Raw genomic sequence first — 14,177 nt, forward strand, 5'->3', positions numbered from 1 at the left:
CTTACTTATTTAGACTTCAATGTTTTATATGCGTTTCTCATTACACATTTTCATGAATAATCATTGAGCCACAATGAAAAAATTTATTAACATGAGCAGAGTAAAAAAAAAGAAGGATTGCAGGATTGATGTTGCTTAGCAACCATTAATTTAAGTTTCAAATGAAGGCTTTATTTCAGCCACTTAAGCCTACTGGAATTCCTCAGACATTTGGCTGAATTAACTTAATACCTTTTTCTACATGAAGACATGTGAGTCAGATATAACTATTGATGTGTAAAATTAATAAATACACTTTAATTCATTGTGGTTTTGCGTCAATATCCAATGATAATGTCCACCAATCAAAAGCCATCTTCCTTTACCAAATTGACTGAATTGGGGCTTTGCTTTGTCACTGCAAAGTGATACGCTACCTTGTTGCGTTCTCATTTTTGCATTGTTACTGTCCCTGTCACATTGTTGCTTCAGATGCAACATCAACACAAATGTTATGAACATCTGTGATCTTCCTTTCTGCTTTTTGTTGTGTATCTTCCTTAAATTTATTCAGCGCTGATATCGGACCCGTGTTTGCACAGCTTGACTGATATGGCAAAGTGACCTACAAAACAGGAGTGGAGGGGCAATAAATCACATTGGGTCCTGAATTAATCACTCTATAGAGTACATCTTGTGCCACTGCCGTCCTCGTGCAATCACTCTCCACAAAACTCTCTCCTCGTCTTAGATAGCCCTCAGATTCTGCCATCCATCTCAACCGAGAGCAAAAGGATTCCTCGTTGTACTTATTCAGAACTGGGTTAACTGTCGATGTTGTGTTTATGTGTCCGAACCTCCGGTGACAGGGAAGTATAGTCAAGGAAGTAAAACCTGTCCAGTTTTTAGATTAATTTAAGGATGAGCAGTAGGTTTTCTTCTTAAAATAATGTTAGTGTGCTCTTTACGCACCAGCTTGACTTTGAGTAGGGGTGGGTGAAGGGAGAGAGGATGGGCTGATTTATTAGATGACAGACACAGCGGGAAACCAATCAACAGTACATTGGATGTGCCAACACCAACCCTCAAGGGGCTTAAAGACATTGGTGTCAAGGACAGAAACCATCAACACAAAGACACACTTAAGACGGTCGCTACTCTCTGCCTTGTAAAAAAAAAAAACTTACAGTTCCCCAATCACATCTTTAATCATTGTACAACATTTTTCAGGGGGCAGATAGCCTGGGCAGGCTCGATACTACACAGATTGTATGTTGTATTAATGTAGTCGAGTGTAATTTGTGCCAGTGCTAGTGGTATTAGTTATATTTCCAAGACTTGCCAAGCACCCGCTGTTTTCAAATTGGGGCCTGCGTATGGTGCCAGGGTGGTTAGCAACCCCTCACATTGAAATGTTTCATCTCATCAAACGAAAGAGAGGGCCCTTCCTTATGAACACATTTACTCTATTCAAAGCATGATCATCAGTTCCCTGAAACAATTGACAAAATTACAAAAATGACCTGCTGCTGGCTTTAATATGTTGTGCAATACAAAATAGTCGAAGGATAATGGCTGAGGTAAAGTTGTCTAATGCTAGATCCAAGCCTGAAACTACAAAAACCATCTCACCATTCTAAGGCACTAGTATTCCACATAATGCAGCTACCTGCCTGAAATGATATACATTACAAAAACATTCCTAGCAGTCCCGTCTTAAAAGTAAATTTCACCCAATGTTTTTAATGACATATTGGTTTCCTTACCTTGTAAGCAGTCTATGGGCAAAGTATGACAGTAATCCATGTTGTCACGTTCTGACCTTTATTTCCTTTGTTTTGTCATTATTTAGTATGGTCAGGGCGTGAGTTGGGGTGGGCAGTCTGTTTGTTTTTCTATGATTTGGGTATTTCTATGTTTCGGCCTAGTATGGTTCTCAATCAGAGGCAGGTGTCATTAGTTGTCTCTGATTGAGAATCATACTTAGGTAGCCTGGGTTTCACTGTGTGTTTGTGGGTGATTGTTCCTGTCTCTGTGTTTGCACCAGATAGGGCTGGTTTGAGTTTTCACGGTTCTTGTTAGTTTATTCATGTATAGTCTTTATTAAAGTACCATGAATAACCACCACGCTGCGTTTTGGTCCGCCTCTCTTTCACCAGAAGAAAACCATTACACGTGATGGTTTTGTTTACCTGGAACTGTTTCAAATGTTAACTTTTTATCATTTGTGGCACAAATCAAATGCAAGTCAATGGAACCTATATTTTAATTTTCATGCTTCACTTCCAAATAATTTATAAGTAACTTTATTGAGTAACAAAAAATGTTTTTGATACTTTATGTTGATTTGGACATGAAGTGTGAAAATGCTAATATATGTACTATTGACTTGCATTGGATTTCTGCCACAAATGCTAAAATGTTAGCATTTGGAGTGTTGGCCAGGTAACCTTGTCAATAGACTGCTTACCTATTAAGGATACCAACACGTAATTGAATAATTTGTGTCAACTATCCCTTTAAATACCATACATTTCCACTGCCCTTTCTTTACTAATTATATGATGAAGCAAGAAAGATACTGACTTTGTTGCCCGCAGTATGAGATGAGAGAGGTGGATTTTGATTATCTTCAGGCTGCCGCCCAAAACTGTCATGTAAACCCCAGCAGTGAGGGAAGAGATTATACAAAACATGTTGTCTTCAGAATGTTTGTTCATCAAAGTTCTTAGAGACCACTCAAGGCGTTGGTGTCGAGACACTGCCCAATTAAATGATATTATTTGTATACCATGATGCTCTCCAGTGTCGTTTCTAGGTATAAGCGACATACGCGGCCACTTCGGGCCTCGCCCTAGGAAGTCAGTTGGGATCTGAACTTACTGTTAGTTAGGATAGTAGAATACACAATGTGAAATTTCATAGTTGATCAGCAGTTTCTCTTATGTCAGTCACTGACAGTCACTCAACTAGCCCATGTCAGCTAACATTTTAAAACCTCTCTAGGCTAGGGTGCAGTATTTTCACATCCGGATGAAAAGCGTGCCCAAAGTAAACTGCCTGCTACTCAGGCCCAGAAGCTAGGATATGCATATTATTAGTATATTTGGATAGAAAACACTCTGACGTTTCTAAAACTGTTTGAATAATGTCTGTGAGTATAACAGAACTTAGTTGGCAGGTGAAACCCTGAGGACAAACCTTTTCAATGGAATTTCTATGTGGATCTAGATTGATTTCTAAGGCACTTGGTTGCAGTTCCTATTGCTTCCACTAGATGTCAACCGTCTTTAGAAATTGGTTGATGTTTTTCCTTTGAGTAATGAAGAAGTAGCCATTTCCTATCTGGGAGGATAGCCAAGTGTACTGTTGTGGTTGGGGCACGCAACCTGAAGCTCGCTCCACTTTCATTTGATCTGCTATTGAACGCAGTTCATCCCGTCTTAAATTTTATTGATTATTTACATAAAAAAAATACATAGTTGGATTAGGAAAGTTGTTTGAAATGTTTGGACAAAGTTTACAGGTAACTTATTAGATAATGTGTAGTCATGACGGGCGAGTTGGAACCGTTGTTTTTCTGAATCAAACGCGCCAAACAAATTGACATTTTGGATATATAACGACGGAATTTATCAAACAAAAGGACCATTTGTGATGGTTATGGGACATATTGGAGTGCCAAGAGAAGAAGCTCTTCAAAGGTATAGCATGAATTATATCGTTATTTCTGAGTTTTGTGTCGCTGTAAAGCCTTTTTGAAATCTGACACAGTGCCTGGATTAACAAGAAGTAAAGCTTTAATTTGGTGTATTGCTCTTGTGGTTGTATGAAAGGAAAATATTTCGAATAATTTAATTTGAATTTGGCGCTCTGCCATTTCACCGGATGTTGTCAAATCGATCCCGTTAATGGGATTTGATCCCTAAGAAGTTTAAAGATTGCCAAGATTAGAGGGAACATTGCCCAAAATTATATTTTTTTTATCATCAAGGGGGCAATAAACAATACCTACTAATGCTTGTACAGCCAGAAAGACAAAAATCTAACTTTTCTAGTAAAAAAAAGTATTATAATGTGCTGAGGTGTAGTCACTTTTGAGGAAAAATGCTAAATGTACACAGTACAGATATGACGAATCATATATAATTTGTTTTTCGATTCAACAAAAGTAGGGGAACAGGGTTTGAAATGATTGTAACTCTTTCTAAATACAGTAACAATCAAGTTATAAACAACTTAATATAATATTTAACTTAATAACTGTAAAATACATCATGGTTAGTGACAATACAATAGTACACACAGACGCCATTCAAATGCCTGCTGACTCAATCAAGCTTCAGCTTTAAGAACGAAGTGATTTCGTCCCTCTGTGACCAAGAGAAAGTGGTCTTGCTTCAGTTATTTGAAATTATTATAGTTTGTTGAGAGCTCACAATCCACCTGAGAACATCACAGTGAGATGAGACTGCATTTGCTGCAATCACTAGTCTCCCGTTTCATATGCTACTGTATATTGCAATCGGAGCTGCGAGGTTCACAGACAGGGGAGCTTGATCCTTTGTCTGGATAGGCCAGAAAATGTGATGTCGTTCCCTCTGCAAATGAGGTGTCAGATTTCACGTACTGCATTCAGATAAGAGGGGAGAACGGCATTGAAAGCAGGACTGTCACGGAGTGTGCAGCAATTGATGTGGCGTCGTTCAAAGTATGCTTCGTACACAAAAATGTTGGAACCGATACAGAACTGCTCAAAGTCCCCGAAATAAGGGTCTTAATTTGCTACCTGCTTCAGATAGGACTAGGCATATAAATTCAGGTTAACCATTAATGCAGGCTGTATCACATCCGGCCGTGATTGGGAGTCCCATAGGGAGGCGCACAATTGGTCCAGGTTCGGCCAGGGTAGGCCATCATTGCAAATAAGAATTTGTTAACTGACTTGCCTAGTTAAATAAAGTGTTTTTAAAAAAAAATGTAATAACACTTGACATAAGGCTTTGATTACAAGTGGAGGTAAATTTTGGTCCCCTTTTCTTTCATGTTCTTCTCTCATCTCCCCAATTTCATCTTCTTTCCAATTTCTCAATGTTTTGATTGACGTTGGTTGATTGCAAAAAAGTGAGAGAAGGGAAATACCATTCATCATAATTGTCATGTTTGTATGAAGAGATTCAGGAGACAGGCGCAGGAATGCGTAATATGGGTTTTTATTTCACCCAAATTACTGCGTGCCATGTAATGGGATGAGACCCGTAATCATCTGCGCAATCCACAATGGCACGAAAGCCAAAACACACTGCACAGGTACTCACTCGCACCAACGGACATTGTAACAATAAATGACAGCCCAGTGGAAACCAAAGGGCACACTTATACAAGTACTAATCAGTAAGAATAGGGGACAGGTGTGCGTAATTATAGTTCTGGAGGGATCCGTGACAATACCCCCCTGACGTGCTGCACTAGCAGTGCAACTACACCGGCTTCGAGGGAGATCACTGGAACGCAGTGCGGGTCGATCAGGACCCGATGCAGCTGATGAAGTTGAGTCGTTGGACGGGCCAGTTGCCGCGGAGTCGGACGGACCAGTGGCGTTGGATGGACGGGTTATGACGGCGTCGGACGGGCCAGTTGCAGCTGCTGAAGTTGCGGCTGGGCTGGACGAACCAGTCGTAGCGTTGTCGGACGGGTCATTCCCGCTGTCTTCCTTAATGGTCGATTATTCTGTCACATTGGTATGAAGAGAGTCTGGAGACAGTCGCAGTAATGTGTAATATGGGTTTTTATTTCACCCAAATTACGTGCCATGTAAAGGCACGCGGACAAAGACCAAACAAACACTATACAAAAACACAGGGTTGAAACCCAAACAAAAGAGGGAGGAGTACCTCGAATAAATAACACACTCGCACAATGATTAACACAATTATCTGGAGTGGCAGGTAGCCTAGTGGTTAGAGAGTTGGAATAGTAACCGAAGGTTGCAAGATCAAATCCCTTAGCTGACAAGATAAAGTCTGTTGTTCTGCCCCTGAACAAGGCAGTTAGCCCACTGTTCTTAGGCTGTCATTGAAAATAAGAATTTGTTCTTAACTGATTTAAAAATAAAAACACATAGAATGAGACCCATAATCATCTGCACAATCCACAATGGTGCCAAAGCACACGCACCAACGGACATTGTAACAATAATCAACAGCCCACTTATACAAGTACTAATCAGTGGGAATAGGGGACAGGTGTGCGTAATGAGGGATCCATGACAATAATAGGTTGTTTCTCTTTTGACCTTTGACCTGTTAGCTACAAATTGCAGTTTTCACATTTTGCTGCCTTAAAATTACATCGGAAAACCTGACCAAATTGATAAAAAATAGGAAGTCTTGATTGCATGTCTTCACACCACCCAGGTATCACAGAGTTCATACTTAGTGGAACCAACTTTCAACCAACTTTGCAGAGAAACATACAGTGATGTCCGAAATGATTGACATCCTTGATAAAGATGAGCAAAAATGATTGTATAAAATACATAATTAAAATATTAAAACAAGTTTTGAAATTATTGTCATTATTATTATTATTATTTTCATCTGACTAAAGCCCCAGTTCCAATCCAAATGCAAATGCCATTTAGCAAAGTCCAGGCATTTGCATTTGTTGGGATTTTCAAAAAATTTAAGTCAGTACTGAGACTACACAACTCAGTGTGTCTTTGGCATAAACAATTGTGTATTTGTCTCTGGAAAATAAAACTCTTTCACAGGTTTAGATTTTTAGAAGACTGAGGCCGTTTTCCATTAACTTTTTACCTGGGCTTTGCTACTTTTGTATTTTGTTTGATCCTGACAAACTCCCCAGTCCCTGCCAATGTCAACCATACCCATAACATGATGCTGCCACCACAATACTTGAAAACACAAAGGGTTTCACTCTGTGTTGTGTTCTATTGGATTTGACCAAAAGCTGTAATTTTTAATTTAGGCCAAAAAGTTAATGGTGTTTCTGTGTTTTCTTGCAGTCTTACTGAATGGCCTTGTTGCAAATCGAATGCATGATTTGGAGTGGATTTTTCAACACAGGCTTCCTCCTTTCACTTTTTCAAACAAGCCAGTAATGTGGAGTGAATGCAATGTTGTTCATCCCTTTGTATTTTCAAGTATGGTGGAAGCATCATGTTATTGGTATTCTTGTCACCGGCAGGGACTGGGGACTTCGTTAGGGGCAAAAAAATATTTAGTCAGCCACCAATTGTGCAAGTTCTCCAACTTAAAAAGATGAGAGACCTGTAATTTTCATCATAGGTACACTTCAACTATGACAGACAAAATGAGAAAAAGAAATCCAGAAAATCACATTGTAGGATTTTTAATGAATTTATTTGCAAATTATGGTGGAAAATAAGTATTTGGTCAATAACAAAAGTTTATCTCAATACTTTGTTAGCAATGACAGAGGTCAAACGTTTTCTGTATGTCATCACAAGGTTGTCACACACTGTTGCTGGTATTTTGGCCCATTCCTCCATGCAGATCTCCTCTAGAGCAGTGACGTTTTGGGGCTGTTTTTGCCCCACTGTATGAAAGGAGCAAAGCCCAGGTAAACCTAACCTTGGGAATGAGTTTTATTTTTCCACGTGAGAATTACACACATTATAATGCCAAAAACACCGGAATGGCGTCCCAAGAGGTGTTAAGTGTTCCTAAAAGGTCCAGTCTCTGTCCTGACTAAAATCGCTATAAAAAAATCGGAGACAACATTTCAGAATTGCTGTCCGTCAATGATTCCCAACCAAATGTGTTGTGCTGGTAGAATCATATTCAAAATGACTCACAGCTGTAATGGCTGACAAAGTGGCTTCCACCAAGTTTTAACCCTGGGGTGTGAAGACATATTCAATTATTACATCCACATTTTGTATTATTAGTAATTTGAGAAATGTTCTATAATTTTTCTTTCACTTTGAAAATGTGGATTAGGTTGTATAGATCGATAGGGGAAAAAATGTAATTGAATCCATTTTTTTATGTCATTTTAAGGAAGCAAAATGGGAAGACTATGCAAGGGGCGTGTAGACTTCCACTAGAGGCTGTATCTTAAAGGCTAAGGAACAACCTGCCAAAAAAGCAATCAGTTCAAAAATGCGCTTTAATACAAGTGCAGTGCTAAAAAAGACACCACCTGTTTCGCGAGCCCAGCTCAATTGAAGCAGACAGTGTTCGTATTTCAGCCAGTCATCTTCCCTGGAGGAAATTGCTTGGCAGAGATATTCCCTGAAGCCCAGTGCACCGAGTCAATTACCTTATTGGGTTAGGCATCGTAATGGCCTCTGAAGGGCAATAGACATTAGGCGGTACACATACACAGAGGTGGGTTGGAACAATCGGTAAATTATTGTAGCATTAGGTTTCCCTGCACTCACTTTGAAAACATGAGGAAAATGAGGAAAATGCAATGTGTCGATCTCCCTCCCTCCCTTGCCTTCATTCCGAGCCAGTGGCGATGAATGAACTAGCCATGTCCATTAATGTCACATAATGACGTACGTCCGCTGGCCCCCTGTACAGCCGCTGCTAGCAGGGATCCCTAGGATGAGTCACCAGTAAAGTGAGGGCCATTTATGAATGTAAGACGAGGACGGGAATGTTGGAGGGTAATAAATATGCATAGATAATGAGGCTTATTTTCCCTCCCAGCAAGTCTTTGTGAATGGCTGTGTTCTCATCCTCAAGGACTTCAACTGATCATATCTGCTTCGGATCATGAATAACTGTTGAATTAGAAAGTGGTGGAAATAGGTTATGACTCTACAGAGTCATATACTGTCACCACAGTTGAACAGAATCCTCTTTTACAAATATAATAGAGGATCATGTTTTCTAAAAGTGCATGCCAGTGTTTTATAGATTATGAAGTGGTTTTGTAATGTGGTTTTTGTAACGTGCCATTTTTTTTTGCCTGTGGTGAAGCGATGATCGTCTTCTCTTTTTCTAATTCCCACCAAATTGCACTATATTACCTCAATTCAGAGACGGCAAAAGTCTGTGAGCATTTCATTCCATTTCACACTGTTTATCTCATCAGTTTAATACAAACCATTTTTTTCCTACCCATTGAGCTTGGGGGCTTTCGACTATTTGGAAAATCCATCTTGATGACAAAGTATTGAACATGGACCGTGGGGAAAATCAGTAAGCACATTCATTTTGTTTGAGGGAAACTATTTAGGGTTACTAAAGAATATTCAAACAAAGTAAACTTAATGAGTTTCTTTTATACTGTTGGCGAGGTTCCAAAGGTTCATTATTGATGAACCGTATGGAAGGAGAGGTTAGAATAGGTTAGCACAATTATGTGAAGTCATATTGTACACACGTATGCACGTACACCATAACTATTCAACACTTGGTGTTAATTATGGTGCTCCACAATGTGTTGAAAGACCTGTGCAACCATAATGGTTCACAGAATCAAGACTTTCTGGAAAAAAATGAATTACTGGTGTAGTCTAATTTTCAGTCAAGATTGAGTGAAACCATAGACCTTCACAAGAATAATAAAGCCATACATATTGTAGTACAGTGCCTTCAGAAGGTATTCACAGCCCTTGACTTTTTCCAAATTTCGTTGTTTTACAGCCTGAATGTAAAATGTATTAAATTGAGATGTCACATTTTTTAACAAATTAATAAAAATGATGTGTCATAAAGTATTCAACCCCATTGTTATGGCAAGCCTAAATACGTTTAGGAGTATAAATATAACATGATAAGTTACATGGACTGTGCAATAATAGTGTTTATATGTTTTTTTAATGACTACCTCATCTCTGTACACAACACATATAATTACAGAGGTTCCTCCTTTAAAAGTTGCATCATACTGCAGCACACCTTGCAGGCTGCTGCAGAATTCTATGGTACGTTATTTAATTGTCAGCCATTTTTTAACATTAATGCCAGTTAGTGCTAGTTTGACCACCAGAGGGCATCGTTGAGAAGCATTTGATAGTCTTCAATATTGCCATTACTAGAGAATTTAAAACCTTTTTTGTAAGAACATAGAATGTGGGATTGATTTTAAGAAATGTAGCTTAATTAATTTGATTAATATTATGGTGTTTCTATTCCAAGAAAAACAAAAAACAAAACCCTCGGTTTCCATTAGGATGGAACGGAAAATATGGTGCTGTGCAATGTGACGGTCGGGAGTAGATTACAGTACTAAAAGCATAGGAGGATTGGAGGATTCTAAATTAACATCTAAGGGATATAACATTTCCACACCCTAATTGTAGTGTAACCAATATCCAATCGGAGATTCAGTGAAAATCTCATAGATCTATCAGGATAAGGGTAGCCTGGTGGTTAGAGTGTAACCGGAAGGTTGCAAGTTTAAACCCCAGTGCTGACAAGGTACAAAAATGTCGTTCTGCCCCTGAACAGGCAGTTAACCCACTGTTCCTAGGCCATCATTGAAAATAAGAATTTGTTCTTAACTCACTTGCCTGGTTAAATAAAGGTTAAATAAAATAAAAAAGACTAGTCCCCATGTTTGTCTCAGAGCAGCGCAAAACAATGCTGAAGTAGTTATTTCTTCAAATCTTATTGCTTCTAACTTCAATATGCTTTTTAAATAAATAAGACCTACACCACTTTTAACAGCACATTACTCAACACTAGTAAGACTCATTTTGCCTACAGTAGTCCTACAGTGTATTAAAAAAATGTATATTTTGTTCAATGACTCGACTCTCTGCCAATAATTACATTTAGAAGAATGGAGGATTCTAAATTAATGTCTAAGAGGCATTTTTCATTAGGGCAAACTGGATCTGTCAGAATATCTACGTTTTTTTTTTTACACCATTCTAAATGAATTAATAATAATAATTGATTTGATTAATGAATGATTTTTTGGAGATGATTTAGTTTCCATTTAACCTAGAGCGAGCGAGAAAAAAGCCTTTCTTGAGACCTTCTCACTAATTTGTAAATAAAGCCAGTTTGTTATTTAAAATTATTTATTTCGGGAGAAACCAAAAGCCACCAAGCTTCTCCCTGTGGCGGCCGGCACGTGTATCGAACCAGCATCTGTAGCAATGCAGTTTGCACTGCGATGCAGTGTCTTAGACCGCTGCACCACTTGGGAGGCCTCAGCCACAAAGTTTTTAATGCTGATCAATTGCCTTGCACAAAGTATCAAAATATAGAGAGGTGTTGGTAAAGTTATAATGTCCTGCTAATAGCCCACAATGGGCTATTATAATACTGCACATGGTGTCCAGGATAACCAAAACATTTCATTATTAAAGACTATCAGAAAGATTGTTGGTACTTATTTATTTTGATCCAAAGCCATGAATGAGTGAGTCACTCAGCTTTATGTACAGTTGGAGTCATTAAAACTAGTTTTTCAACCAATCCACAAATTTCTTGTTAACAAACTATAGTTTTGGCAAGTCGGTTAGGACATGTGCATGACACAGGTCATTTTCCAACCATTGTTTACAGACAGATTATTTCACTTAAAATTCACTGTATTACAATTCCAGTGGGTCAGAAGTTACCACTGCTCCAAAACCGGGCATAAAAAAGCCAGACTACGGTTTGCAACTGCAAATGGGGACAAAGATCGTACTTTTTGGAGAAATGTCCTCTGGTCTGATGAAACAAAAATATAACTATTTTGCCATAAGGGGGAGGATTGCAAGCCGAAGAACACCATCCAAACCGTGACGCATGGGGGTGGGAGCATCATGTTGTAGGAGTACTTTGCTGCAATGGGTGACTGGTGCACTTCACAAAATAGATGGCATCACGAGGTAGGAAAATTATGTGGATATATTGAAGCAACATCTCAAGACAAAGCTTGGTCACAAATGGGTCTTCCAAATGGACATTGACCCCAAGCATACTTCCAAAATTGTGGCAAAATGGCTCAAGGACAACAAAGTCAAGGTATTGGAGTGGCCATCACAAAGCCCTGACCTCAATCCTATGGGAAATTTGTGGGCAGATCTGAAAAAGCGTGTGCGAGCAAGGAGGCCTGCAAACCTGACTCAGTTACACCAGCTCTGTCAGGAGGAATGGCCCAAAATTCACCCAACTTATTGTGGGAAGATTGTGGAAGGCTACCCAAAATGCTTCACCCAAGTTAAACAATTTAAACGCAATGCTACCATATACTAATTGAGTGTATGTGAACTTCTGACCCACTGGGAATGTGATGAAAGAAATAAAAGCTGAAATACATAATTTTCTCTACTATTATTCTGACATTTCACATTCTTAAAATAAAGTGGTGATCCTCACTGACCTAAGACAGAGAATTTTTACTTGGATTAAATGTCAGGAATTGTGAAAAACTGAGTTTAAATGTAGTTCGCTAAGGTGTATGTAAACGTCCGACTTCAACTGTAGGTTCCACTGTATGACTCTGCCATCAACTTGGTTATATATAAAGATATTTAGGAGATTATTTCGTTAGAAAAAATTATGAAAGTGAGCAATTGTAATCTAAATAAAGACCCAAAATAATATTTGGAAAGGCCAAAAGATGTATTTCTGTTTTTAGAGGGAGGGAAACAAAGGGCCAATTGTGCTCCTCCCTATGGGTCTCCCAATCAAGGTCGGATGTGATACATAATAATAATATTAATAATACTTTTTCCCCCTTCCAAATGTTAAAGGTTCCAATTGAAAAATGTTTGAGTTTTTTTATCAATTAGGATTTTTAAGTTTAACCATAACATTTGTTGTATTATTTGTTCTGTCTTTTCTGGTGGATTAAACTGAAATTGCAACCAATCACAGCCGGTTGTGATACAGCCAACCTAACTAAGAAATGCATTTGACAACAGAATTCTCCCCCTACACTCCTTCTGGGCAAGTCTATTGTCCTGCTAATAGCCAACATGGCACTGTATAACATGAACGTGTGTGTTTGAAAGAGTATTTTCCAGTAAGCAACATTTTGTTTACCTTCGTTAGCCTACTTTGTTCCAATATTTCTGTCATTCAGTGATATTTATTCCCATCGTAATTCGTTATGGATCCATAAGGAAATAAACATCTGCATTTTGAAAGGGTATATTTGTCATTATTTTATAAACGAAAGCATAAAGATGCTGATGAAGAAATATAGTACTAAACAGTATATGCTTTATCCAACATTTTGCGTTTGCATGAAGTCACCAACACACACTTTAAACATTTGGATAATAAAGCATTTTGAAGATAGATCCCAGCTGCATTTGTTTGTTAGGCTACTGTGCAGTCTGACAAGTAAACATAGCCTGCATTACATACAGTGCCTTGCGAAAGTATTCGGCCCTCTTGAACTTTGCGACCTTTTGCCACATTTCAGACTTCAAACATAAAGATATAAAACTGTATTTTTTTGTGAAGAATCAACACCAAGTGGGACACAATCATGAAGTGGAACGACATTTATTGGATATTTCAAACTTTTTTAACAAATCAAAAACTGAAAAATTGGGCGTGCAAAATTATTCAGCCCCCTTAAGTTAATACTTTGTAGCGCCACCTTTTGCTGCGATTACAGCTGTAAGTCGCTTGGGGTATGTCTCTATCAGTTTTGCACATCGAGAGACTGAAATTTTTTCCCATTCCTCCTTGCAAAACAGCTCGAGCTCAGTGAGGTTGGATGGAGAGCATTTGTGAACAGCAGTTTTCAGTTCTTTCCACAGATTCTCGATTGGATTCAGGTCTGGACTTTGACTTGGCCATTCTAACACCTGGATATGTTTATTTTTGACCCATTCCATTGTAGATTTTACTTTATGTTTTGGATCATTGTCTTGTTGGAAGACAAATCTCCGTCCCAGTCTCAGGTCTTTTGCAGACTCCATCAGGTTTTCTTCCAGAATGGTCCTGTATTTGGCTCCATCCATCTTCCCATCAATTTTAACCATCTTCCCTGTCCCTGCTGAAGAAAAGCAGGCCCAAACCATGATGCTGCCACCACCATGTTTGACAGTGGGGATGGTGTGTTCAGCTGTGTTGCTTTTACGCCAAACATAATGTTTTGCATTGTTGCCAAAGTTCAATTTTGGTTTCATCTGACCAGAGCACCTTCTTCCACATGTTTGGTGTGTATCCCAGGTGGCTTGTGGCAAACTTTAAACGACACTTTTTATGGATATCTTTAAGAAATGGCTTTCTTCTTGC

The sequence above is a fragment of the Oncorhynchus mykiss genome, chromosome 18 (assembly GCF_013265735.2).
Source record: "Oncorhynchus mykiss isolate Arlee chromosome 18, USDA_OmykA_1.1, whole genome shotgun sequence".
Taxonomy (NCBI): domain Eukaryota; kingdom Metazoa; phylum Chordata; class Actinopteri; order Salmoniformes; family Salmonidae; genus Oncorhynchus; species Oncorhynchus mykiss.